Consider the following 7,716-nt stretch of genomic DNA (forward strand, 5'->3'; position numbering starts at 1 on the left):
ACGCACAGACTGACGAGCGAATCTTATTGTGAGCCCTCCTTCTCGTCGTGGCCGTACGAAATATATGGCTGATCGACTTTAAACTGAAGCGAACAAAAGCGGATTTACAGACGCTGCGGAGGCAGAGTGGAAGCAATGAAAGACGCAAGCCCGCTAGTGGCTTTGTAAGAAAAAAAAAATGAGAAAATGTAATGGCGAGCTATCGCTCCCGTGCAGTCGGCTCTACAATCGGCGATATCTTAAGAGGAAGAGGCCACTATAGCCAGTGCGGGGCGGCCACCGTCACTTCAACACTCCCACTGAAAGCGAAAAAAAAAATGGAAGCAACAAGACAACACAAAAGAGAGACAGAAAGAGAGAGAGAGAGAGAGAGAGAGAGAGGGAGAGAGAGAGAGGTGCGACTAAACTTGAGCTTTAAGAAAAAGAAAGATAAGCACTATGTGAGAAGGGAGTTAAGTAGAAATGAAGTCAAGATGGCTGGTCTAGGGGACAGTTAGAAAATGGACCCGCGCAAAGCTCGGCCGCTGCCACTTCTGAGCGGCTGGGAAGCAATCCGGCTAAGAATTTTGCAGAGTGTAAGAAAAAAAAACAAAGCAAAGAAGGAACCATGAGCAAAGGCAGCGGGCGTTAAGAAAAACACAACGACTTGAACACTGACAACGCGCGAAGAAAGCAGTGCAGACAGATAAAAACTCGCTAAGCGTAGGAAACGAGTGTAATGTCGGCATTTCGAAGCTATCGTTCAAGAAACTTGAAAAGATACAATGGCTTCAGCCGTACTGCTTCTCTTGTTCTCGTGTTTTGTGTTTTCTTTTTTTTTTTCTCATGCCAGTTGAGCACCGAAAGAAGAAGGCCAGTTTAGATATACAGGGCGAGACAAAAGAAAAGCCGCTGGTAAAGGACAAGTAGGAAGCAAAGAGAGAGGACGAAGAATGAAGCGGAGAGTAAAGTGCGCCACAGCGACACCGTAATGGTCGCGAGCTGAGAAGCCTCGCTAGGCTATTCGGTATAACAACAGAGGAGGGAGAAACCTGGCAGGCTCGAGTCAGTCTCGACACTCGGAGGGGGCCTCTCCAAAATGGTAAGGAAGGACTCAAAACGGCTATGGTAGAAGAGAAACAACGCGGATAAAATGATAAGGCCTGCAACACGCGCCCAAAAGAAAGCTAGAAAACTATAAAGAGAAAGCTAACAAAAACGAGCGCCACAGGCCGAAGAAAGAGGGACCCGACAACGAAAAGGATCTCGAACGCGCGGAGAAACCCTCGAGCGGTGAGAGAGGCGGTAGCCATGTGCGCATTAAGGCGAACACGAGTTTAGGGATAAGGAAGACGGGACGAAGCGAAGAGACTAGCACGTCACAGCTGAGTGGTTATGAGGCCGACGCACGCTCAGCGACCAGCTCCGCGGCTTGTGTTTGCTTAGATCCTCAGCTTTGGGACGCCCGCTATTTCATAGTGTGGGCGCATCAAGATATGAAGTAGGCAGCTATATTGTGCTATGAAATACACACGGATTAAGTATTTCAATTGGTGTCTTGTAACAAAAAAGAAAACTGCAGTATCCTGGAGAGCATGTTTAATGCCTAAGAAGTTAAAAATGATGTCTAGCGTTTTACATGAACTCATTATTGGGCACCCCATAATCGGGGGTTGGGAATATTTTTTGACCACCTGTGGTTAATTAGCGTGTACTCAATGCGCGGTGAATGAGCCTTTTTGCATTCCTACCCCGACAAAATGCGGCCGTCGGACCGAGATCGAACTAGCGATCTCATGCTCAGACCAAAACCATGGCCACTGAGTTACGGCGACGGGTGTCAGTCGATTACAGTAGAACCTTGGTAAATATAAATCGCATAAATGAAATGGCCTCTAAATTGGTTGCTTTTGTATTTGGGTTGTAGCATGAAAAAAAGTATTTTGGTAGCTTTCTGTAAATTAAACCTGATCAGCACGCTCTAAAGAATTTTTAATTTTTTTTAGGAACAGGTAGAATCTCAAATCAAGTTCTTCCGAAACCTGTCTTCTATTCAGAAAGTCATCCCTAAAGACCGGCGGCCAAAACTCAAGCGGGTAATAATATGGCAGATAATTATTGCCTACCATGTACAGACCTGAAGAGTTTTCTGGCAATGCCACAAGGTCTATAGGCGATAAACATAACAGCTCGAATTTCGGAGGCCATACAGCACACTTGTTAACAGTTTGGGCTTCCCCTGCTCGAGCGCGTTTTATTCTCCCATCGACTGCAGCAGTAAGGGCTATGTCTTTGTATTTATACATTACCGGCGACTCGTCGACACCGAAACTAGTGAAGCCTAGTCAATCCAGTAGTCGCCAAGTATTCCCAAGCCACGGGACAAACTAGCCGGTACATTCAATTCCTTGCGCTTAAAATTTGCAACAGTGTTGAGATGGTGCGTGACATATAGTGCTGCACCTCAGCGCATCATATTCAGTAAGCGAAACCCCCTGTTTATCTGAACATATTTATCCTGTAACTTGAAGTACAACTTAACGAGATTCTACTGTACTACTAAATTTATGCGCTCGCAGGGCTATAGCATTACACAGAGGCGCGCATGTCACAACGCCTAAAACACAGATGTGAGCTGTGGCAATTTAACAGAAGAAGTGGCAACGCAAACAAACCAGCAATGTTGCACAGTTTTGATTACCAACAGTGCTCTTGAACTGGCTGGTGTCGGTGATGGATTCGGCAGAGGCTGTAAGGTGGTTCCAGGTCTTCTTTACTTTTGTAATGAAAAAAAAAACAATTTCAAGTGCATGCTTATTACACTAGCACCCACGTCAATTTTGGATTTATAGTCACCTGGCAAAGAAATATATGACGAAGCCGAAAATACGTTCATTCGGGTAAGGCACCGGAAGGATCTCTTGTGGAGGGATGGCACATCAATTTGTCTCGCACGCACAGAATAATGCCGCACAATATGCACTATCACCGACGAACAAAACACTAAAGAGGCACAGTAAGTGCCAAGAGAAAACACACAAAAAAAGAACATAATAGCAAAAGGAAGACAGGCATGAAGAGAAAGGTGGATTTAGGTAAAAGGCATGGATTATTTGAATGGTCAGCAGGTGAAGGAAGTTTTTTGGGGAGTGCAAACACTAGTGAATGTTGCTTCACCAATGCCAACCACTGTGTTACTTTTAGTTCGTCGTTTAGACGTTGTACTTGAATTTCGTTGAGGCAGTAAAGACAAGTAAAAGCAGGTTGACTAATAAGTAAAGCTTGAAGCGGGAGACAGATTATCGAAACTTTTATTAAGTGTCAGTGCTTCGTTTTTGGACATCGAGAGACGGGTCTCAGAGGAGTCTCAGAGGAGAGAGCAGGAGGGGGTTGCAGGAAGAAATACAATAGCGAAAATGCGAGGCACTCACAAATCACACAATTACACGTGCACTTTCTTTGCAAGTGTCGTAGGAGATGTTTTATAGCAAAGTACAGGGAAGCTCGTACAAATTTTTCAAATATGGTCGTTTATAGAGCATTGTTATAAAGAAAAAAAAGTTTCAAATTAAGCAAAGAGAATTGCAAAAGTGTAAAACAATGGTGTCACTATGGGCTCAAGCATTCACAGTGACTAGCTGTTTTCTGGTTCTCGACATCATTGAAACACTGCTGCAAGGAACAAAAGAAATAGGCGCACCTTTAGGCGGCTACAACCGTGGAGCCTCCGGGGCAACGGGGAACCATGCTCGTCTCGGCCCCCGGAGCCCCAGGTTCGCTTCCCGCCCAGACTGAAATTTACGATTTTTTTTTTTCAAGGACAATAATTTACATTGTTTACAGGAACCTCCCTCAGGAATTCTGCGTCAGTCCAAGGTACCATCTTTCGATGACGCCTACTACGACAGATTTTCGCTCACTGGGGTCATATAATGCTTCCGCGTTAATAAATAGTCGAGTACATTATAAACCGTGGGTGCCAGCTAACGTTAGCCAAGCTGGTCAAGAAAAAACAATAATTAAACAAAAACGTGCTGCAATGTGCCATCATGAGCCTTTCGGTGCTCGGTGAATAGAGGTCTCACGACCGAACATCGTAGGTCTTAAAGTGGATCTTGCATTGTTGTTCTTCATTTTCTTTCGTTGAGCGGTTCCGCTAAAGTTAGCGGGTACACCCTATGTAGCGCTGGCGCGGCATATCATCTACCGATATTATTATGTGAAACTTAACGAACGCTGCCTCCACCTGTTCGCTGTACTTGTGGTGCAGCAAGTTTCTCGATGAACCGAAATGAACAAAAAATCTAATGGAAGGGAAAGTGTTAGGATGATGAGGCTGATGAGAAAGAGTATCTTTTTTGTTTCACTCTATTTCAGTTACCTTGTGTAAAAGAGCCCGGTTTCGGCTTTATACATTTTGAAACGGTGAAACGGGAGATCGTGCAGCAACGATAAGTCTGCTTAAGTCCAAGAAATGTTCATAACGCCAAGATTGATGTGACAGAACGCGTGATGTACAAAACTGCACCAGTCTCTAAAAGCCAACACCATCTTAATTTCTTTGCAACGCACCGTCTTGTATGTATTCCGTAATGGTCCGCAGAAAGAAAAGAAAGACGGCGCCGGCCTCTAGATGAGGAAAAGAATAATCACAGAAAAAAAAAACTTCTAGAAAGAAGACGAATGCTGCAATACCATTTCCCCGAGTACCCTAGTTTCGCGAGCACCGAAATCTGCTTCGCCGCGGTGCACACGGAAAGTCGTCAAGACAGCCAACCACTCTCAAGACAGCCGCCGCTGTGGTTGGGAAGCTGTCAGGTTCCGGGACGCACTGTCACGCTCTGTCTCGGGCGCTTAACCGAACGACGCCGAAATGAGCGAAATGGACGCAGGCTTCTTCCTCGTTCCAACATTGCCTGTATAGCGAAATAGCTCAAACAATTTTGCTGGCTTCACTCACGTTGTTCTTGCAAGGTAACAGAGCTTTCGGCTGTTCTTTTATTATTAATATAATTATTTTTCGCTACGAGAAAGCGTTGCACCATCTGCCGAAAATTTGATAGGAAGCGGACGCGTTTGGAGACGTAGTCATGGAATGTCTGTTCTGCAGACGCTGTCTGGCCATTTAGTGCTGGTTATACGCAAGATAATTATGTCGTTTTCGTGCAGCTGTCATCGTCCAGCGCTTTCTACGATGTTTCTTTTTTTTTAAATCTCAGCTGAGTCTATTATTGCTTGATTTTCTACCTTTTTGTCTTTAACATTTTCGTTGTCCCTTTAACATACGCTGATTAGCTTTTTTTTCATTACCATCTCGCATAACTTACGGCGGTCAATGTTGTGCCTCAGTAGTACATCTAACATTTTGCCACGCTGTGTGCGTCTTTTAATGAGTATGGAAAATTCAATGCAATATCAAATATGATTCGTTATATTGAGTATGACGAGCTTCTTATGAGAGACTGCATTATTGGCGATTATAAGGACGCATTTTTGGGGCGTTATTACACTCGTCATCCATGACGGTTGTTTCTAGCAACAGTTTGCATTGTCACATTGCAACATGTAACAGCGCGAAACGTAAGGAAGGGACGAAGGGAGAAACCGAGTTAAACAGCGCTCATTTCACTCGGTTTCTATCGTCGGCCCACCCTGACGCTTCGTGGTTTTACACGTTGCAATGAACCAACTAGCCCAGCAAGTAACCATTTTGCATTGTCTGTTTTACAAAATAGCACCTACCGTTTGCTTATGGTGGCCACTCAATATTGGTGAAATGAGCTTGCGGTTATTTATATACCCTATAAATCCTAATAAGTTTCCTAAAAATTAACAGCGTATCCATCCCCATTGAAAGTAGTTTTCACTAACTCGGACATTACTAGCAGTATATAGCTGCATTGCACTCTCCTAAGAGGGAAAACGGGGAATTGGCGAATGATATTGGGAAAACTGAGAATAGATGTCCTGCATAAGGGGCACATACGTTGAATTTCTACAACCAACTCGTCCCATTTCTAAACGTTCGTCGTCATATACCTTGCATCCTCCACTATAGCATGGCCATCGCAGACTCAAACTATATGATGTCACGTCGTGTTGGCTGTGCAGACTCGGCATGCTTGATTTGACCTACGCTTTGGCTAGCAAACTTAATCACCATGCTTATTTAATTTATCCCCTCCTGGGCCGCTACTTAATGAATGAAACGCTTTCGGAGCGAGCTTAATCAAGTCGAAAACGCTCTTGAACTGCCACTTGTACTCGCCTTGGGCTCCCGAAGCATGCCGGCGGAGCTCCTCTCTTATAGCCTGTGCAAACGCGCAGCGCGCAGTAAGGCTTGTTATGTATAATTCATTAGGGTCGCCGGTCTGCGGCCGCTCTCGCACCTGGATCCAGTGCATTAGTTAGTGCATATCGAGTCGCTCGCCGTAAGAAGCGGCATTCGACTTCCGGGCTTCGTTGCGAAGACGTTGATCTTTCACTATGGCTCCTTTATTGGACCCTCGCGTAGCATTCTGTTTCCTCTAGGTGCGCCTGGTTATTGTTTTCTATTGTTGTCTATTATTTTTATTTTGTCTCGTCGTGGTAGGTGAGTCGCTAAGAGCGCTTATCTTGCCACAGTTGCTCATCTGCGAAGAGGACGGGTATTTTCCCTGTATATGTGAACGCAAGATACAGCGCCGTTTCTGTTTTCTTTTAACAGTTAGTTGCAGGTTCCATAATTGTGGCCGTCATTAAAAACTGCCCTCTATTCCGTGTACTGTTTGTAACCTTATTTCATGTACACATATTTCTTGTAACCGCAACCATTCGAAGACCGGACGATGAATGTGAGCCGAATGTAAAGGCCCTGTAGATTACATGCAAGACTCTCACGTTTCTGCGTTATAATTTGTCAATTATAACTCTCGCATGCTTGCATATAGTGGGCACTCGTGCTGCTCATTCCGCAAACGCCGTACTCGCAGTGAAAGAAGACCTGCGCAGCCGGGGCAGCCTTCATAACGCTACAGCCCATAAATGTGCAATAATGTTGCCGTCGTGGTGAACCGCCACCAATGGCAAGTGGTAGACAGGCAAGTCTACAAGAAAGATGACGAGGAGGTGATAGGTTGAGCTTGCAGCCATGTTTCGGTGGCAACAACTGTCACCAATATAATATGCACACGTGTCGGGTGCCGTACGCTCGAGGACATGAAGGAGGCGTTGCCAGGCTCCACCATTTGGCAGCCAGTTGCATAGCTTCTCGTGGCGACACTGCGCGGTAACCGAAAGCGAGCACAGTTCGTTCCTGCCGAAGACAACAGACGAAACCTTTCTGGCCGCGACCAGGATAGGGTGACTGCATGAAGTACACATGTGCGGGGCCCCTTGCCTAGAACATCTGTTCGCGAATGTTAGCACACACCACCGTGTTTACGGACTGTGAGCACCCCTGACTTGGACGCAGCTCACCCCGTCACTGTGTCCGACTCCATTACCAAGCAAGGTCCCATCTAGCAGGGCGTCCCGCCTTCACAAGTCTCTGCGCCAGGCCACTTCGCAGAGGGAGGGACAACGTGGAGACAATAACAACAACTACGACGACAATGACGAGGACAACAAATATGACGACGAGAACCAGCTAGCCTGGACTCGAACCTGTGACTCCCCCAGAAATATATGAAAAAAAAACTTATAACCTTTCAAATTTAATTGGTCATCTCATTTGCCGAGTCTGGCGTGGCATCGATA

This window comes from Dermacentor albipictus, chromosome 4, assembly GCF_038994185.2.
Source record: "Dermacentor albipictus isolate Rhodes 1998 colony chromosome 4, USDA_Dalb.pri_finalv2, whole genome shotgun sequence".
Classification (NCBI taxonomy): Eukaryota; Metazoa; Arthropoda; class Arachnida; order Ixodida; family Ixodidae; genus Dermacentor; species Dermacentor albipictus.